General features: G+C 34.8%; 1 pseudogene; it reads right to left on the bottom strand.

Moving 5' to 3' along the window:
* Positions 1-16,528: 16,528 nt before the first annotated feature.
* On the bottom strand, positions 16,529-17,225 carry LOC149171004 (uncharacterized; annotated as a pseudogene).
* Between the last annotated feature and the right edge of the window lie 4,063 nt (positions 17,226-21,288).

Here is a 21,288-nt window from a genome sequence, read left to right as displayed (position 1 = left end):
ATCAAGCGTGAAATGCCATTTCACACTTTTTTTTCTATATGTCGTAGCTTTGATACCAAAATTGATGCCAGATCTTGCCTAATCCACAACAAGATTAATGGCTTGAGTGTGCAAGCAACATTAAATCATTCTCACCATTAGGGGAGTTTTGAGGTCTAAAATGGACCTCCTAAGAAAATCATAAAATAATAGTGGAAATAATAAAATAAGATTAGATTACATCATCAAATTTTAAAAGAAATAAATAAAAAAACTATTTTTTCAACTCAATTTTTCAACTTATCTCCCTATGGGTTTACTCACATTTCGAGCAGAAACACTCATTGGATGCATAATTTGATTCTTCATCCAAGGAGTATCCATGTTGCATACTTTCGATGAACCTTGCTACTCGGAAAATTAGAAATATATGAAAAACATGATTGCAATCATATTTTTTAATGTATTTCTCATTTTTCATGTAGCAGGGTCCATCGAAAAGATGCAAAATGGGTACTCTTTGGATGAATAATTAAATTTAACATCCAACGAGTACTCCCACTCAAAATTTGAGTACTCCCACATGAAAAATTAGTTTTCTTATTTTCTTATTTTTTAATCTTTTTTACTCCAAAAATGGTCAATCATCCCCCATGGCTCATATAAAGTTTATTTTGGTTGTACATTTTTCTTAAGAGGCCCATTTTAGACCTCAAAATTCCCTAATGTTTCACTTTTTATTTTTAATTCACAGAACCTCCAACAAATTTCTAACATATATTTCTATTTTTTTCTAAATTACAAAAACTGAGTACATACTTTCATAGATAATCATATATCTAATTCTTATTCTATCATTATTAAATTTGGATGAGTTGGAATTTCCCAAAAAAGAACCCAAGTTCTTTGTTCTTCTCTAAAAAGTTTTAACTTTCTTCATATTTTTTTCCTCCTACAAATCTAATCTATCTTCTAAACTTAATAAAAAAGTTGCTTCCATTTATATCCACAAAAGTAAAATAATTTTTTTGGTTTTTTTTTCTAACATCATTCCTATACAAATATTCTAATCTTTAAACTAAAACCAAACTAATTTACTATTAAAATAAAAGAATCTAATTCCTTCCCCATTTGAATGGTTTGTTTCCAATTTCAAAAGTACGATGGCCCTACATCATAGGACATGCATTCATAAAGAAATTTGACATGTTACGATGATGCTCTCGCCAATATGAGTTTCTTCGTTGACAATACTATTGGCAAACTTGCCCTCTCCTCGAACTTTTTCGATGGGTATTCAAAAGCTAATATGTATTCGGATCCCATGGATGGTTCTATTGAGACTACCGTTGTTTTCTCTAAATCTCTGTGGGAAGATGACATTTGGTAGTTGAAAGAAATTCCAATATATCAAAATGGTTTTGATTCTTGAACAACCACGACATGAAGGATTTGGAATTAATGAGTCAGATTTTCATGACATTTGTAACGATTTTAAATAAATCTAGACAACTGTGAGTTCCACTCTAGAGGAAGGTCTGCGGTTACATGTGAAGAGAAAATTTGCCTTAGTTTGTACGCGGAAAACATGATCCCGTTGAAGCTTTATTCAAAGTCTTTCTACTGAAATATCATCACTATGAGGAGTGCCATGTAACAGGACACTCAAAAGTTTAATTTAAGATTCAAAGGTCTCATCCATTTTTCAAATTCGTTATCAAAGGCTGAACCTTCATTTTCCTTTCTTTTATAGTTTTATTATTCAATGATTTATGTCTATATATGTGTGTTTTTTTAATATTATTAAACTGATATCAATTTAGATAATATCAAAATTTGATTTGTTGGGATATGTTCGATTGAAAATGAAGAAAAAAAACAACAATAAACTCTTTTTTTCTTTTTTCTTTCTTTTTTCGTTTTTTTTTTTTTTTTAATTCAGTTAGATATGTTTTTTTTAAGTTTATTCGGTTAGATATGTTGGAATCCTAAGTTTATTTTGACTTCTATATTTTCTTAATATAACTATCCTGATTTTCTCTCTGAAAAAAAAAATGTTGGAATCCTAAATCCGATCAATTTTTGATTTAGCTTTCCCATTTATTTTATCTTAAATGTCCATCTAATGATGGAATATATAAATAAAGATTCAGTTATGGTTATGCAATATATTAAGTGACACTAGTGGTAAATTTTAAAGTGAAATAGAAAAATTATAAATTAATTGAAACAATCAAAAGAATATGGAAATATCAATAGTGCAGAATTACTCCTCATAATATAAATTTATATAAAAACAATCAAAATATTATATATTAAATTAATTAAATGTTCAATTTTTTTGGTTTTCAATATTAACTTAAAAATATTTAGTTAATAATTAATAAGTAATTAAATTGATTTTCCCCCTCAAATTTAGTTAGTAAATTTAATATTAATAGTTAACATAAAATAACAAAAATTAAATTAAACTAATAAATTATATTATAAATATTTATACTTTTCTTTAAATATAATAATTAACAGTTAATCTTATAAGAGATATTTATATTTATTATTGTATTTAAAATACAAACAAATAGCAAAAAATGATTTAAAAAAAAATTACTCGGTGTTATTCCATTGTGGACTACATGATGACATTTCCTACTTTAGATGACATGGTGACTACAAAAGGTCACGATATACCAACCAGGTATGTTAAAATTTCTCTGTTAACACATTTTTATGTGGTAATTATATCTAGATGGCTTCACTCGTGTCATTTTTCTTACCTTTAGCTTGGACACTGTCATTTCCATGGACTCTATAGTTCCTTCTTATTGGGTTAATTTTAATGGCTCTGTTTCTGTTTTATTAGCTCTATTAAAATTTCATAGACTCGACTTTATCCATAGGGTGATAATTATTAACACTACCATTATTTCTGAACCAATACCCTTTTATCTTCTCTTGTTTTGAAGCCTTCCCATCATTATCCTATGTCATATGGTTTTGAAGCTATCAAGGACTATTATTCTGCACTCTCTACTGGTTGGTTAACCACCTTTCTTTTTAGCTCTCACAATACATCATGGCCCCAATTATCAAATCCCATTGTTATTACTAGACCTTGTAAGCAGTTTAGTTTTCGTTTATGCGACCTCTAGGTCAATTACACAGGTTTCTACTGTTGTTGCTGTGATATAGGCTTTTAAACCCATTTACTCTGGTTTCATATTGCATGTTTCCTCACTGTGCTTTACACTCATAATTTCGTTTTCATCGGCCCATATTTCTGGTGGGATACTCTCTTAGTTTTTTATATTGGGTTCCAACACCAGCTAGTTGAATGACCCTTTGCTTGGTGCTATGGTGAGCTTTCCTCCCTGATTGGTTTTTTCAGAGCTCGACATCTTTGGCATTACCAACTTTTCTCTGGTTTCTATTTTTTCGTTTGTCGGTTTATCGCTTTCGGGTGATTGTTTAAATTTCCCGGCAGGTGGGTGGCACTTTTACCTACTGACACTAATTTGATTTATGGCAATGCGTCATCTGGATGCTTTTTCATGTGATCATTAACTTCACATAGTTGAAATCTGGGGTTTATTCCTTCTGTCAGTGACCTATCTCTTTCTTATTTTGGATCGTTCATCTGACAACGTCCGACCTCCTGGTGCGCGATATTATATTCCTCACACACTCTCTATCTCCTCGTTTTTGTGGATTTGGTAATCCCAAAGTACAGTGGGCTTCATTTCGTGTCTATCTCACCTGCCTTTCTTTTCTACTACCCTGTCTCCCATTAATATTTGTCAGGTGGTATAGGTTTTTTCACCACCCCTCCCTAGAATTTCTGATGTGTCTGCCAGCACGGCTCTTATCCATGCCACCATGGATGCCGAGTCACTGTGCATTGGCTATTCTGACCATGTTTGCCATAGTGACCCACATTCCATTGATCCATGACATACCATTCTCGAGGAAAACATGGTTCCAGATGTCGCTCAAGTGCCTCTTGTGTCATGGGGTGGCGGGCATGCATTACATCAACGACAATCCAAACATCATTCTATTAAAACCTCTCCACCACCTTCGACTCTGGCTTTGGATAATGCTACTCTAGTGGATCGTATTAACAGTCTTTAGAAACGAGACCTTGTTGGCAGATGGTATTTCTCAGAGATGGAGGAGTCTGAGATGAGAAATTAGATTGATAAGAAATGAAAAACTATGCTCAGGTACTTGCCAACCATTGTTAGACTGCTGAAATGTTGGTACAACTTTCATTTTCTCAGTCAGGAGGACTTGGAGAAAATCAAAGCCATACCATGGATTCATGGCAAAAACTTCCTGGCCCTTCATAAATGGTATATAGGGTATAACCCTCTACACAATACGCCTACAAACAAATTGGTTTGGGTTAAATTTCTCGGCCTGCCAATTGAATTATGGACCAAATAGACTCTAATTGATATTGGCAATGCCATTGGCAAATTTGTATATGTTGACCCATGTTGTCTGGGGGCACAGGAGAAGAGGGTCACCTGGATTCTCATCAAAAAAGATTATCACGGGGGGTTTCTTGACCACAATGAACTTCACTAGGGTGACACCTATCTTCATCAAAGCCTGGACTATTGGGGGGTTCCCTTCCGCCGTTCTTTCTGTCACCAAATGGGTCATCTGTGGGTTCACTGCCCTCTTCGACCGGGTGGTCGCCTACATGGTAGGAAATGTTACAATGGTTCCACAGTGTGCCACTTTGACATGGGTCGACCGAGCCATAATGGTCATTGGGCTGTGCCACATAAGCAATATAAACAACATCCAGGTATGCCACATGACAAAACCTCTAATCACCCACATGCATTTGGTTCTTTTGTTTCATCACCTATCTATGTTCCGCCTTCCTCGAATGCCTCTGCAAAATCAGATTTTCCACTATCTGACAGTCCTCCACCGTTCATATGTCAACCACCACCAGAACTGACCCACTTTCAAGATATTCCTACCCCTTTTTTGGCTCCACACCCCTATCACGACATTCCATCCACCTCGCATATTTCATATGTAGGCTCCCTCCCCTGATACCACTCCATCATCAAGTCAAGGACAAAGATCCTTGTCTTAGCATTACCCCCCCTAATTCGCCTACTGCCTCACCTACGAATTCTATCAGGAGTGACATGCACTTCTTATTACAAAGAAAGACATTAGATCTTTTTACTCTCACTATCCACAAACCTGGGGGTTCTACCTCTCCCCACATCAGCCCTACCTCGGCAAGTAACATTACCGTTCGATGGAAACAAAACTGAGGTAGCTGTCATTTTCGGGGATGCCCCAAGACAAACCCATTTACCTCCCCGATGGATTGTTTTCTAGTTGATGTTCCTATTGCTGACATCTCTCCCTCACAGGCCCTTAGAGCACGGCTGCCTAACAAAGACCTTCCATGACTTGCATTATCTCACTTAATATCCGGGGTTTGGGGGCTACCCCTAAATACTTGGCTCTCAAACATCTTTTATCCTCTCTGCATCCTTACATCATTCTCATTCAAGAAACCATGCATAATGTTACACATACCGTTCAATATTTTAGGAAAATGTTTCCGAACTTGTACATATCAGCTACTGCTGCTACGGGTCTCTCTGGTGGATTGGTGGCCTTATGGGACCCTAGATGGATCAATATAAAGGCCTATAATTGTATTGCAGGTATACTGCTGGAAGGCAGCATTTGCAGCCTACCTGGACATGTACACATCCTCAACATATATGCACCATACAAAGATAGATACATCTTCTGGGATCATTTTTTTCTTCTTGTATGATGGATCTGGATTCTCTCATCATCGTTGGGCACCTAAATTGTACTATCAGTCTAGATGAAGTTTGGGGCCGCTACAGGAAAATAACCCCTTAGTTGGGAAGATACAAGATGCTATTCTTTTGCATAACTTTGTGGATATTTTCCATGCAAAAATTGTCCCCACATGGGACAATGGCCGTACTGGCACGAAATATGTTACTAAGATACTGGATCATTTTCTAATCCACGAACAGTTGTTGGGTCGTCTGGGGGATGTCCGTGCTGACGTCATCATCAATTATATATCTGATCATAGACCTATCACTCTACAATGGAGGAAAATGGATATTCGCATGGGCATCCCTTTCAAATTCAACAAATCCTAGTTGGAGGATCCTGATTTTAACAAACTAGTGTTGGAAACTTGGGGTCGACATTGTGTACCTGACACTTCCCCCATGGTTAACATTCTTGATAAACTTGACTCCCTTTGTGGGAATGTCAAACACTGGTAGAAACAGAAGATCAGGGACAATAGAAAGGAACTCATTGACATACAATGTGAATTGGACTCCATTCTGCCCTTTATGTCCACCCACTATCTTTCTGCTGATATTTGGTCCCATATTCATTCCCTTGAACTTAGGAAGAATAATCTCCTTTCTATTGAGGAATCCACATGGAGATTGAAGAGCAGGGTGATATGGATGAGGGAAGGTGATCACAACACCAGATTCTTCCACCATTATGAAAATCATTGTCACAATATTAACTCCATCTGGGAGATTAATGATGCTGATGGACATATTCTCCGGTCATATGAAGGGATCAACAATGCTACTATTCAATATTTTCAAAAGGCATATGGCAATAATGAAAATATCACTGCTGAGGACCTAATTTGGGGGATTGATCCTTATTCGATTATGTATGATGCAGAGAAAAATGATGAATTTTTTAAGGAAGTCACTGAAGATGAATTACTGGGTGTTCTCAAATCATTTAAGGGTGACAAAATCCCTGGTCCTGATGGATGGACAATTGAAATTTTCACCCACTTTTTTGAACTCTTCAAAGGAGATCTACTGGGCATGGTAGAGGAATCAAGGACCTCGGGCTTTATACATCACCATATCACCTCTACATATATCGCCCTCATTCCTAAAAACAACTCTACAAAGGGCTTCTCTGACTACATGCCTATTTCTCTCTGCAACCTCATATACAAAGTTATATCTAAGACCATTGCCAGCCGCATGCGTTGTACTCTTTCTCGCTATATCACTCCTGAACAGAATGGATTTCTCGAGGATAGGCTTATCCACGACATTGTTGCAAATACACAAGAGGGCACGCACATGATTCACACCAAGCATCTAAATGCTGCTATCTTACAGATTGACCTTCATAAGGCATATGAATACCTGGATTGGGGCTTTCTCCATTTTATCCTCAACAAAATCAGATTACGACCCAGATGTGTTGATTGGATAATGGCTTGAGTTGATAATGTCAACTACACTGTTATCATAAATGGATATCCAACTAAAATTTTCCATGCAGGCGGAGGTCTTCAACAGGGATGCTCCCTCTCCCCTCTACTATTCATCCTAGTGATGGATAGTTTAAGCTTGCATATAAAAAACGTGGTTCTGGAGGACCAATTTCAGTCACTGAAGATGGGAAATAACATCAACATTTCTCATAATCTCTTTGTCGATGATATTCTCATCATGCGTATGCTTTGTCATTTTTCTTTGTTATGTCTCTTTCACATTTTCAATAGATTTGCTAATGCTTTTGGCTTGCATATGAATGTTAACAAATCTGTCTTATATCATGGACAACGTGACTTGGAGACTATTTCATATATCAAAGGTTTATTTGGCATTGAGGCAATGCTAATACAAAATGGTTTGAAATACCTTAGATACCATATCAAACCCTCATGCTACAAAATTGCTGATTGGCAATGGCTTGCTAATCGTTTCTTCAAAAAATTATCTGGGTGGGATTTTAGATGCCTGTCACTGGGGGCGGGCAGTTATTCTCACCCAAGTGGTCTTGTCTTAGATGGGAGTATATTGGTCCACCTATTTTACATTCCTACATCCATTATAAATTGTCTAAACCTCTTGATGGATAACTTCATCTGGGGGGAGCCACGAAAGAAAAAAATACCACTTAACCAAATTGTCCAACATCACTTTCCCTAAGGGTATGGGAGGATGGGGAATCATGAACCTTCGTCGGTTTGGCCGGTCACTACTGATAAAATCCCTTTGGAGGGGCTTATTTGGATATGGCACATGGAGTAAGATCATACAACACAAGTATCTTAAGGATAAAGATTTCAGTTTTTTGTACAGGAATGGCACCATTGGCATCAAACAGGGATCGACTATCTAGCTTAGTTTTTTGAAAATTGAAAAAATATTTATCCACCATCTTCCATGGAAGTTTCAATCAGGCAACCGCATCCTTATCAGTATTGACCCAATCTTGGGTGCTAGAAATGGTGCTCTATCTCTAAGAGGATTATTCACCACCTTAATGGACGCAACATGTATTTTTGGGGACAAGTCATGGTTGGCAAGGACCGCTCCCCATATGGAAAAAGGCTCAGGAGCTTAGGTTTTATGGACAAATGGAACTAGAGTGGAATCAATCAATTTATTCTATGAAGCACCTCGACATCTACTGTTCAGGAACTTAGGATATAATCATATGGCTGAGAAAATGGCATCCGATAATATCATTGTGGTTGACACATATTCAACCCTTTCCAATTTGGTCACTAGACAGGAGGAGCACCAAATTTTATATGCATTTTGGAAAACAAAAATTCCAATTAAAATTATCATCTTCACATAGTTGGTCTACCAAAATAGGAATCTTGTATGGGAGAATCTGCAGAAAAGGTAATGGCATAGTCCGAGAATGTGCACTATTTACAAAAGAGATGCCAAAAATAACAATCATATTTTTCTTCATTGCTAGTATACTATTCAGGTATGGAAAAAGCTATCATCTCTCATTAGTTTCCCGTATATTCACCATAATTGCATCAGGGACTCTCTAAAATGGTGGAATGCTCAGAAATCTTCCTGGAGAGCCATCCCACTTTTCCTTTTTTGGGCAATTTGGAACTGGCGAAATAGGTACATTTTCCAGAACTCTCCAGATGATTTCTATGTGGTTGTTGAAAGGATCATCACTAATCTCTCTATATGTTCTACTCAATCCCCATGTACTAATAAAAGACCACACAAGCAAACCAATATACAGTTCCTATATCCAATGGGGTTTTTTGATGGAGCAGTACAAAGGAATTCCTGTTCATGTGGTTTTTGGATTGCTATGTCTGCTGATTTGTCTTACAAGGTCTATGGAATGGAGGTTGCGACACTAACACCAAGGCATAAGAATTAGCCCTATGGGGAATCTTATGGTTCAACAAATTCCTTGATAATCCCAACTTACATATTTATGGAGATTCGAAGATCATCATTGATCAAGTCTTCGGGAAGGCCTCCATAAATAATCCCATGTTACAGGGATGGTTGGAGCAGATTGAACTACTTTGGCAGCTCCACGACGGCTCCACAATCCAGCATATTGACAGGAACCTGAACAAGGAAGCAGATAGACTATCCAAAAAGGGATTACTAGGGTTGATCGGCAAATGGTACTTGGAGATCACTTGGGAACAAAATATTTTTGATATATCTGTCCTCACTCTTTTTGTAAAATTTTGTGTATATGTATTTTAACTAGTTATACTTTTATCCATTGAGGAAATGGGATGTACGACCTTGACTGCATGATTTGATAATATGGTTTTTTCTCATGTGGCTCCGAGCATTTGAAAATATCATGTCTCTTCAGATGTTGTGATCTTCATTTCTGGGCATTTGGCCTGTAATTTAGATTATACCACATGCCCTTAATATTGGGATTGGGAAAACTTTGATCTTATACATTACGGAAATGCTAATATGAATGTTAACTATCATATATATTTTTATCTGATAATATAATATCCTGCTTTTTTTCTTCCTTGAAAAAAAGAAATCTCTCATCTCAACTCTATCTCTATTATAAAATGGAATATAAGACTGTGTATTGCCCATCACACGAAATTTCCAGTTATCATTTTCTGATATTGCTCCGGATTTTATTCCTGGAACCTCTTATGCAATACATCGAAATTAGTTTTTGTTGGCTATCTAAAATGTGGATGAACTAGTTTAAAAGTAAAAAAACCAACCGTTATACCATTCAAGGTTGTGAAATTCGATAAATAGAATATAATGTAATATTTTAATTTGAAATGCCGTCAGTTTGAGTTCAGACATGAAAGGCGTGCAACAACGCAAAGAAACACCACGGTCCGTGAAAAGCTATGTACGATGACACCACATGAATTAGAAAGTAATGGTGGGTATTTGGAAGGAGATTTCATTGGTCGTGGGATAAGTACGAGAACTTTGCAACATGTATAAACCATTTTCTGAAAAACCACAGCAGATGGCAGAAAGAAAGGGTCTTGTTTATAGACACATTCTGCATAGATATTGTTTCAGCAATTTCTAAAAATCACAGCGAACGATGGAAAGAAGAGTGGTGCCATCCGTGTTTATAGAAACATTGATCCGGTAGATATTAGTGGCCATTTAATTATTCTATTGGTTCACAACAAGGTTCTCCATCAAGGTTTTCATCTGGGTGGTTTTTCTACGATACGTTTGGGTCTTAAACTTTTGGTGTCGGTTTGATCCCATATGTGATGTTTATTTGACGTGGTAGGGACTTACACTACATATGTTTATTTGACGTGGTAGGGACTTACACTGTAGTCTTAGGTAGAGACTAGGTCAATCTGAAATGTATGATTCTCTGTTAGACCTTTCCAGTGAGTTACCGAGGGCACAAACACATATGTGTTGATGAACAGGTTGATTTAAAGCTTCATCAATTTGATAAGACACGAGATTTATTTTCAAGATATTTAACATCTCTCCTTAAAACAAACTTCTTTGTAACTAGATTGTAGAGTGTAACATCTCTCCTTCCAACAAACTTCTCTCCTTCAAACAAACTTCTTTGCATAGGTTTTTGACTCTTCACTATAGCTTACAAAAATACATATTTTACTTCTATCATCTTTACTTAAAAAACGAAAAACAATTAAAAAACCTTCAAATTCGTAGAAGAACGTGTTTACAAATGCCAATGGTGTTGTGAAGGGATGATAAGCACATAGCAAAACATGTTTCCAAATTCCAACCCTGAATGGCATAAATATATATCGTTTCAACATCGAGGCAGTCACGGCACATGAGCTCCACATATACATTGCAAAAGCAAGTGAACCGCACTTCGTAAGCAAACAATGCTCACTAGGGAGTGATGCCAATGAGCTCGCGGCTGGTGCCATGTTTTACTCAAGTATAATGTGTGTCTATAAAAAAGCACTTTCTTTCTGGTAGTTTGCTGTGATTTTTCAGAAAATGCTCAAACAATATCTGTGCATGATATGTGTCTAGAAATATGCGTTATTATTTCTGCCATGTGCTGTTGTTTTTCAGGAAATGGCTCGATACGTGTTGCAATGCTCTCGTCCTTATTCCACAGGCAATAAAACCTCCCTCCAAATACCCACCATGACATTGTAGCTCCAGTAGTTCCCTCGCATATTGTTTTTGAGTTGCCTTGGTCTTTCCCCGCGTCACTGCACGTCTTCGAAGTCTAAACTCAAACCGACAAAATTTCAAATAAAAATATGACATTATGTTCTAGTTATTGAACGTATGAGATTTTGGCTTATTAGTCCCTGACTTCGGCATAGCAGGGACTATAGCATTCTATAAGTATTGATTTAGTATTAAATAGCATTATCAACTCACTTTTTTCATTTTTAAATTAATGTTTTACCAAAAATATTTCGCCAAACAAACTTTTATGCGAAGTTTCCATTTAAACCTCTTATTGTGGGCTTGAGTGTATATATTTCCTAAAACTTAGGATAAAGGCAGGGACTATAGCATTCGATAAGTATTGATTTAGCATTAAATAGTGTTATCAACTCACCTATTTCATCTTTAAACCAATGTTTTACGAAAAATATTCCGCCAAACAAACTTTTATGCAAAGTTTCCGTTTAGACCTCTTATTGCCGGCTTGAGTGTATAATTTTCCTAAAACTTAGGATAACCAATTTGAAATTATATTTCAATGCTAATTTAATGTGAATTTAGATTTAACATTACTTCAAAAATGTTTCAAACATTTGATCACATCTTATAACGTACAGGCTCGCTCACATCTTATATACGTACGGGTAGCTAGTTCATCTGGCATTTTAGCTAGACGACACCATATCCCCACCATCTGATAGGACACCATATCCCTACCATCTGTCTGCCTTTTAGTTATCATCTAAATGGATTTTAGTGTCTTCAAAATTTTGGGCATTGAGAAAAAATTTGGTATTTCAAAGGAGCAATTGGTGATGTTATCAGAGGTTTTCTTGCTTTCGAGTTAAGAGTGGTAAAGAGGTTTTCCTGCTTTCGAGTTAAGAGCGGTAAAGAAGCCTACTCCAGGCCATCTCCAGCCTAGTTCACAGAAAGTATGGTGCCAGAGACTCCAGCCTAGATCGCAGAAAGTATGGTGCCAGATTTTCCTGCTTTCGAGTTAAGAGCGGTAAAAAACCCTACTCCAGGCCATCTCCAGCCTAGTTCGCAGAAAGTATGGTGCCGAAGGTAATTGGTGGATGAGTTTATTTAGAAGCACAAGGACACAAAGATCTCTGAAAATAATCTAAACTATTAGTTTTCCAAAGATTGAATCTCATGCTAGAATGTAGTTCTGATTCTATTGACACATCATTAGTGCTTTCATGTAGCTTTCCTTTGAAATTAGTCCTTCATATTACTCTACTACAAATTGATGAACATGGTGCAGGTTATTAGAATTGTTGCTTCAGTTCATATGCCATTTTTCATTCTCTTTGATAGACTAGTCATTAGGTCTTTCTTACATCCAAATAGATGCCTTTTTAGCATCAAAAGGAATGGATTTGGGTTATGGCATCAACAGGAAATTGGAATAAGTGTAGCCTATATTTTACATTATCAATTACAATGTTTTCTTTTCCTTGAAGTACCTGATAGCATTGTTTTCAGGAACTATTGAAAAAACTTCAAAAAATGCTGCAAACATGTACATATTCCATGGACTCATGAAATGAAGCATAAAAAAATGTTAAATTTATGATTTTTCATGTTAAATTTATGATTTTTCTTTTAAATTGGAAAAGCTCAACCCTGGTCTAGGAGATCTTCACTAACTCGTCATACTCTTTTGGTTTTATACTCCAGTTCATGATACATGCATCGTTTTGTAGTGCCAGGGGTGGAGGAGCTACTTCTTATAGCATATCCAAATATTATAGAGTCCACATATTATTATGGAAACACAACACTACATGTGGCATCTTACATTGGTCACTTCATCATTGTTAAGAAATTTTTATTATCTTTTCCACCACTTCTACATGATGGAAAGACTCTCTTACACATCGCTGTAGCTGGATTTATAGCTTCTGAATTTGTATTATATCTTCTTACTTGATAAGAAACTAGATCTTATGAGACATTTAGTCTCAGATGTAACAAAGAAGAATTATAATACATGAAAAGCTTTTGGAATTACTCTCATCACCGGGTTAGATATCAATATATATGACAAATGAAATGTCTATTGTTGATGTATTGTTTATGTAATGGAACTGAATCCTATATAACATCAGAACATCAGAGCAATTGCTTAAAAAAGTGATGCAAAAACTGGCATCAGTAGGCAGAAAATTATCTACTATAACATTAAGAACTATCTGCTATAACATCAAACTTCAGATTTTAAATTATCTACTATAACATCAAAAACTATCTGCTATAACATCAAACTTCAGATTTTTTTTCTTTTGCTTGTTTTTCACCGTATTGACTCTGAGTTCAATAAGTTTTGTAGGGATCGCAACTTTGTTTCCTTATCTTTTATTATTTCTTGTAATCCTCCGATAACCTCATTCTTTTGATTACAGACTTCTGCCCAGGATGTTGTTTGCTAATCTCTTTCTGCTTCTAACCTTTTGACTTGATTCTCAAGTTTAGAAACTTTAATCTGAAATTATTTTCAGGCCTAATTTCTGCTATCTAGGCTGGAGATTAGCGGTAAAGAAGTCAAATGTGGCAGGTTTTTAATCGGGCCTAAACCCTGACCTCTAGTACAACCAAGTGGAAACCCGACCGGCCCACAGAGCGTAGTCACAGCCTGTGGAAACCCACAACACTCTTTACCATCTGCACACCTAATTATGGCTACGCTTAATAAAACAAAGAGAGTCCACTGAACCAAGTTTTGATTCGGGATGTGATGCCAAAGCTACCATCACATCGGAGGGGAAGGAGGTCTGTGTGCATTTATGTATGTGATAATCGCTCATCCTCGCACCCTCTCGCCTTAAATAATGCTTCAGTGAAGGACTTGTTATTAGATTATCTTTCTGTCCATGAGGTTCAGGCTCGTAATTTCGTGTAGGACCGGTCTTAGTAAGTTATTTTTTACGCGTCATTTAGGCAACTCCCTATATGCCTTATTTTTGTTTTAGCTCTTATGATATTCTTTTGTCTTATTTTTGTTTTAGCTGCTTGGGATACAGTTTTAGCAAACTTGTTTGACAAATGTTGTTTGCTTGACTCTGCCTTGCCAGGTTCTTGTCTTTCCATTGACAATTGTTGTCTATTGCCAACATTTTCTAAATTCATGCAAAAAGATGAAATGAAAGACTACTGTTGTCTGTTGCCAACATTTTCTAAATTCACGCAAAAAGATGAAATATGAAATTTGAAAAACATGTCATGGAATTTATAATTTATAAACAGTTCTCAAATCGACAAAATACGTTGGTAACTGATGTCTGCTGTCAAATCAGCAGGGACTGCCACTGCTTGCAGCCCTTGTTCTATTTTACTTCTGTGTTAAACTAGCTCATGGACATTTTAAATCCCAAGCAAAACCTAACTTTAATGTTTTACCGAAGAGGTTCCCGGAATAAAATCCGTAGCAGTCTCGGACAATGATAACTAGCCATTTTGTATGTGAGGCAATAGGCGAGTGCTATATTCTAACTTTATAGAATAGATCTATAAGTCGAGTTGAAAGATTTCAGAATCGCGTACTGCATAATTGTAATGAGAAAACGCTAAACATTCTGATATTTTAAACTATTTTTAAATTATTATCTTATTTATAAATAAATAAAAATATTCTTAATATATTATAATTTGTATTTTTATGCGAAATATAAATTCCCTTAAGAGAGTAATTTCATTATTGTAATTTTAAAATTATTAACAATGTTAATTTAAAAAATGAAACAATTTTTTTTTTTTTGGTTAATTATTAAAAAAAATCCTAAAATAGTAAAATGAAGTAGCGAAAGAAACTTAAAACAACCAAACATTAGCTTTATGACATTCTGTAAAAACTAATTTTACAAATTTCACTTTTTAGGAAAATATAGAAATCTTTGAATAACACAAACTTAGAACTTCAAGTTAAAAAAATGAAAATTCGAAACAAGCCTTGGACATGGTTGACATCATTTTTGACAAAATGTCTACAAATCGAAGTCTGCGAAGATATATAAATAACATAAAATAAATTTAGTACTTCAGCGCTAGAGAAAGATGAGGTCCCCGTCGGCATTCGACTTTAAATCAATATTTTGAGTGGTGTGTTTGACGAAACGTCCTCACCGCTATGATAATTATGAGGAGATAACTCTGAATAAAGCGTCAATGGTATTATGTTTTGGGCGAATTTGGTCCATGATAGATAGTCAAAAGGCTTTAAGAGTGTAACTAACAGCTTTCTAGCACTCTTGATCATCTATCCTGGATCTCCTCAAACAGTTTTACAGTTCCAAAAGTAAAATACATTTACTCTGCCTTCATATGCTCAAAGACTTCAATCTCTCCACCTATCTTCCCGGTCGTACTTTGGAAAACCGACTGCCCTCCTAGAATGATCCTTTTTGCATGGCTGGTTTTTAACAACCGTAATCTCTCTTGGGACAATCTTAGGAAGACGCTCTGGCATGGCCCCAGTAGATGCTCGATGTGCGAGTCTGAAGAAGAGACAAACTATCATATGTTCTTTCTGTGCAATACTTCTCAGAAAATCTGGTATGAACTCGCCATTTTTTTTATTTCCCTCACCATGTTTTTGACTCTGTTCATGCAGCTCCTTTGGTGGTGCTCACAATGCGAGACAAGGCGTCCCCTTCTTGTTATCACGTTATGGTATGCTTGGAAATGACGGAATCATAAAATATTTAGAGATTCAAAGACCCCTTTCTCTGCCATCCTGCATAGTATTTGCTCTAGCTATGTTGCTATCACAGGTTATCAGGATAATACTTCTGTCATATCATGTTTTTTTTTTTTTTTGCTCCCTCTATTTGACTTACTGCCAAAGCATGTTCATCTCCAGCCATCTAGCTTTATGTGCAACCATTGTTTTGTATCCATCATTCTTAGAGTTCTGCTATATGTCATCCTATCATCATGATCCAGCTCTATCTGACTTCACATCTCTCAAGTCCTTCTCATATGTTTTTCATTGTAGTTCTTTATATTGACTTAATATAATCTATATAGCTTTTTCTTCTGGAAAAAAAAACTAACAACTTTCTACATTTATCTAAAATCATTCCAAACGTCATGAAACTCCGCTCTACTAATTGCAAATACTGCTTAGAGGTGCGGTTCAAAACAATTTGGAAATATTGTAGTTTCATTCAACTGCCAAATATCATCCTCCCACAGAGACCCATAGGAATCTGCGGGAGTATCAGCATAACCACACACGGGATCCCAATGCATATTGGCCGTTGATATCCAATCGAAAAGGTTGAAGGTAATGCCAAGTTCGCCAGCTGTATTGTACAAAAAGAAACCGAGCTCTGCCATAACATCCACGTAATTTCCTTCTGAATGCATATCTGCTAGTGTGTCAGAAACCGAGATCGCTTCAGAATAACTGTCACTTAATTCACCCGGTTGCATTGAACCCAACTCAGCACCGCCCTTCTCATCAATCACAGCGACTCGCCCGATCAATCCGCGTTCATCTTCAGCAAATTTCATAACCCCGTTCAACCTTTCGTCCTGGAGCTGAATCACAGCATGAGTTTCTTTAGAATTAGCATCCATATTATCGATCTTCTCCAGCAACGCCACGAGATAAACCGACCACTTTTGATTTTTTTCGCATCTGGCAAAGCTATTCCACCATTCCAATACTCATCTCTTGCTCTCTTATTATGACAAACTTGTGAAGAAGCAGCCATCACTGCAAACAAAACAGTAAGAAAAACACGACGTACAAACCTGCCGGCTCCTTCTATCTATTGAAACGCCGATTGATTGATGACAATATATAGAGGTAGAGGCCCGTTGATTCGATGGCAAGATATTCAAGTGTCACATGACGCGAAAGCTTTGGTCAATAAAAAGGATTTCGTAAGACTTACGTAAAGCCACTTCGCGGTCGAAATCAGCTTCCCGAGGTAGGCAGGCAAGTTGGCCGACAACATCAGCTTCCGCAGGATAGGCAGGCAAGTTGCCCAACAACATTTATTATTTGCGACTCAGCCGCTCTGACGCCATTAATAATTATATCCTATCCATAGTATATACTTTATTGCCTTGGTTAAAAAAAAGGGAGTTGTCTATAAGGCGACTTTTTGAAAGCTTTTCTGGCGGATTTTTCCGGTCGAAATCCGGCAGGAATTATTGGAATCGCAAGTTTGATAGCTAGTTTCTGCACAATGAAAGCGTCCCAGGGGTTTTTCAGGGCGCTGAATCTAAATATGCAGTTAAAAAACCATTTTAAATGCAAGAAATCAAGATTTGACCTCAATTTCTTCGCCGGATTCCGTCACCGGAATCTTCAAAAAGTCGCATTATAGACAACTTCAAAAAAAAATATGCTTTTTCTTGTCATATTTTGAAAAAATTTGGTGGTGATTTTTTGTAAATCTAAATAAAAGTGATCAAAATTCATAATTTTAGGTGTTCTAAATGTTTTTGATAGTGTTGAATCTATTTTTGCCATGTTTTTCAAACACTAGACCTACAAGATTTTTTGAATTTTTTTTCCCCGGGTTCTGGCCACTTTTATCGTCTGGGCAATTCCTCTGCCTTGGTAAACTACTCCTACTTTATTTATTGTTGCACTATTCAACATTGAAGATTGGAAACAAATATACAGCTTGCCCATCTTTGGATTATTGGCCTGCCAATGAGCATTAAATGAGGAAGGCTCTATATGCCCATTGTTGGATTATTGGCTTGCCAATGGGCATTAAATGAGTTATATCCCTCGTTGGATCATTGGCTTGCCAAAATCCAATGGTGGACATATACAACCCCACTCAGCTGCTTTGACGCCATTCATAAGTATATCTTATCCATAGTATATACTTTATTTATTGTTCCACTATTGGGCATTCGAAATCGGCAACAAATACACAACTTGCCCATTGTTGGATTACTCACTTGCCAATGAACATTAAATGAACGAGGTTGTATATGCCCATTGTTGGATTATTGGCTTGCCAATGAGCATTAAATGAGCAAGGTTGTATATGCCCATTGTTGGATTACTGGCTTGTCAATGGGCATTAAATGAGTTATATGTCTATCGTTGGATCACTCGCTTGCCAAAATCCAATGGTCGACATATACAACCCTCGCTCATTGACATATTATTTATTTTCAAGGCATAATCTTTCATATCAAACACTCTGATCATCTAATGTCCATTAACAAACTACTTATTTTTAGCGCACAATGTTTCATATCGAACACTCTGATCATCTCGTCAAGCCTTATTTACAAAGAAGGCTATAGGGTGAAAAGTAAGAAAACTTTTAGTAAGAATCACATCATTGGAGTTTTGTTGATGCGTTTCGAACCATCCAGTGCGGTATGTACCATTCCAATGTCACAATATTAAACCTAAGGGATTATAGATTATAAAACCTATGAACCATCCAATGCAGTATGTACCATTCCAATGTCACAATATTAAACCCAAGCCATTATAGATTATAAAACCTAAGATCGCGCTGATATTTTAACCCAAGAGATTAATAAATCTAACAGACTAATAATATTATAAAGTCACGGGATTAATAAACTTAAAGGATTGATATTATAAACCCAAACAATAATGAACCCATGAGAATAATATTAGACCTAAGATCTATATTATAAGCCGAAAAAATTATAAACCATAGGATTAATATTATAAACCCAAGGGATTACAAATCGTAGGATTTAATATTATATACCCTACGATTATCAACCTTAAGATTATAAACTATAAACCAAAGGGATTAATATTATAGACCCAAAGGATAATGAAACCGTGGTACTAGTATTAAACTATAGGATTTATATTATAAACCTAAGAGATTAAAAACCCTATAATTAGTATTATAAATCATATCATTATAAACATTAAGATTATAAACCCTAAAACCAATATTATAAACAAGAATAAACCCTAATCCATAAATTTTATATTATAAATGAGAATATTAAACCCTAATTTAAGAATGTGACAATGCAATATTCAATAAATTGCTGACAATGATTGTCACACTATTTGTCACATTGTGACAATTCTTGTCACACTTCAACATTGGATAGATTTCCATACCATTCCATCATCACAATATTAAACCTAAGGGATTATTGATTATTAAACTAAAATGATTATTAATATTTTAAACCCAAAAGTTAATAAATCCAAAAATCTAATAATATTATAAACCCAAAGAATTAATAAACTCAAAAAATTATTATAAACTTAGAAATAATAAAACCATAAGATTATAAAATCCAAGTATCAATATTCTAATCTCAATTATCAATATTATAAATCTAATGAATTAAAAATCTTAAAATTAATATTATAAATCTTAAGACTACAAATACATATGACCATAATTAATATTAATATTAATATATTTTTATATTTAATATTGATACAATATACTAATATTTAATATAATAATATATTAAATATTTATTGATATTAATATACTAATATATATTAATTATTTATTCTTAAATATTAAATATTAGTGTAGGAATACATATATAACTATTATACATTAATTACTATTATAGATTAATTATTAAATAAGAAATTATAATAATACTTAATATATTATTATCTCATATAATAAGATTAATATTAATAACATTTAATAAATATTATTATTAATATTAACTTTTATTATTATTATTATATAATTATGAATAATTATGTCGAGTAATTATTTGATTATGACTAACCATAGTCCATGTCATTATGTTTAAACATTACTAAATATGTTTTCATTATGGTTAACAATTGTAAGGTTATGGTTGACCATTGTTGACTTACATTTCCCATTGTTGAACACCACTTTCTATTGTTTCACATATTCTACAGTGGTTGGCCATACATTTCTATAATAGATTATAGTTGTGCATTTTCACAAAGGTTAATTGCATTCAATCATAAATATCCTTGGTTAATCATGTTAAAGCATTTTAGCCTTTAATTATTAACTTTAGTAGCTTTATTATTGTTATTATTTTTAAAAATATTCAATCTTAGTCCATAGGATCTTGGATAGGTGGTGATTGGGTGCTATGTTAAAACAATTTTTGGAGTGAAGTCACGTTCAATTACCAAAATAATATATTAGACATAATGAAGATGTAACCCTCTTAATTTTAAAAAACAAAAATATATATTCAATATTAATTTTAAACATTTAACTTTAATATTAATATTAAAGTTTATTATTAACCCTAATAAATTTTTATTATAATTATAATTATCATTAATTAATATTAATATTAATTATCAAACTTTAATATCTATCTTAACATTAATAATATTAGTCATTATTAAACTTTAATAATATTATTATTAAATTTACATACATTGATTACCACATGATAACATTTTCACATTTGAAAGAACCAATTATGTTAATTTATATTTTTGAAATTGATGACTACCATCTCGAGCTAACGAAGCTTCCAAATAATCAAATGTATCCAATCTCGAGCTAACTAACCATCTCGAGTTACCTTTCATGATCCAATCAGCTTTTCGAAACTAAATATACATATCAAAATAGGTTATCACTTTAGGGTTTACTATTGGATTTTCTTTAATATTAGGTGTAATGATCAAGTTTGGCCAAGTATATCAGATTTTCATTAGTCATAACATAATAATAATAATAATAAAGGCACTATTATGCTTTAGAATGTTCACCAACCAAATCTTGCTTCTAGAAAACCTAAATATACAATGTTTCCTAGATTTTTTGAATGTCATTCTTTTATTGAAATAGAACAGGAGGGCATTTCA

Source organism: Pinus tabuliformis, chromosome 4_2 (assembly GCF_031772625.1).
Source record: "Pinus tabuliformis cultivar Carrire ecotype Pingquan chromosome 4_2, CPIR1, whole genome shotgun sequence".
Lineage (NCBI taxonomy): Eukaryota > Viridiplantae > Streptophyta > Pinopsida > Pinales > Pinaceae > Pinus > Pinus tabuliformis.
This window is presented reverse-complemented; position numbering and strand designations above follow the sequence as displayed.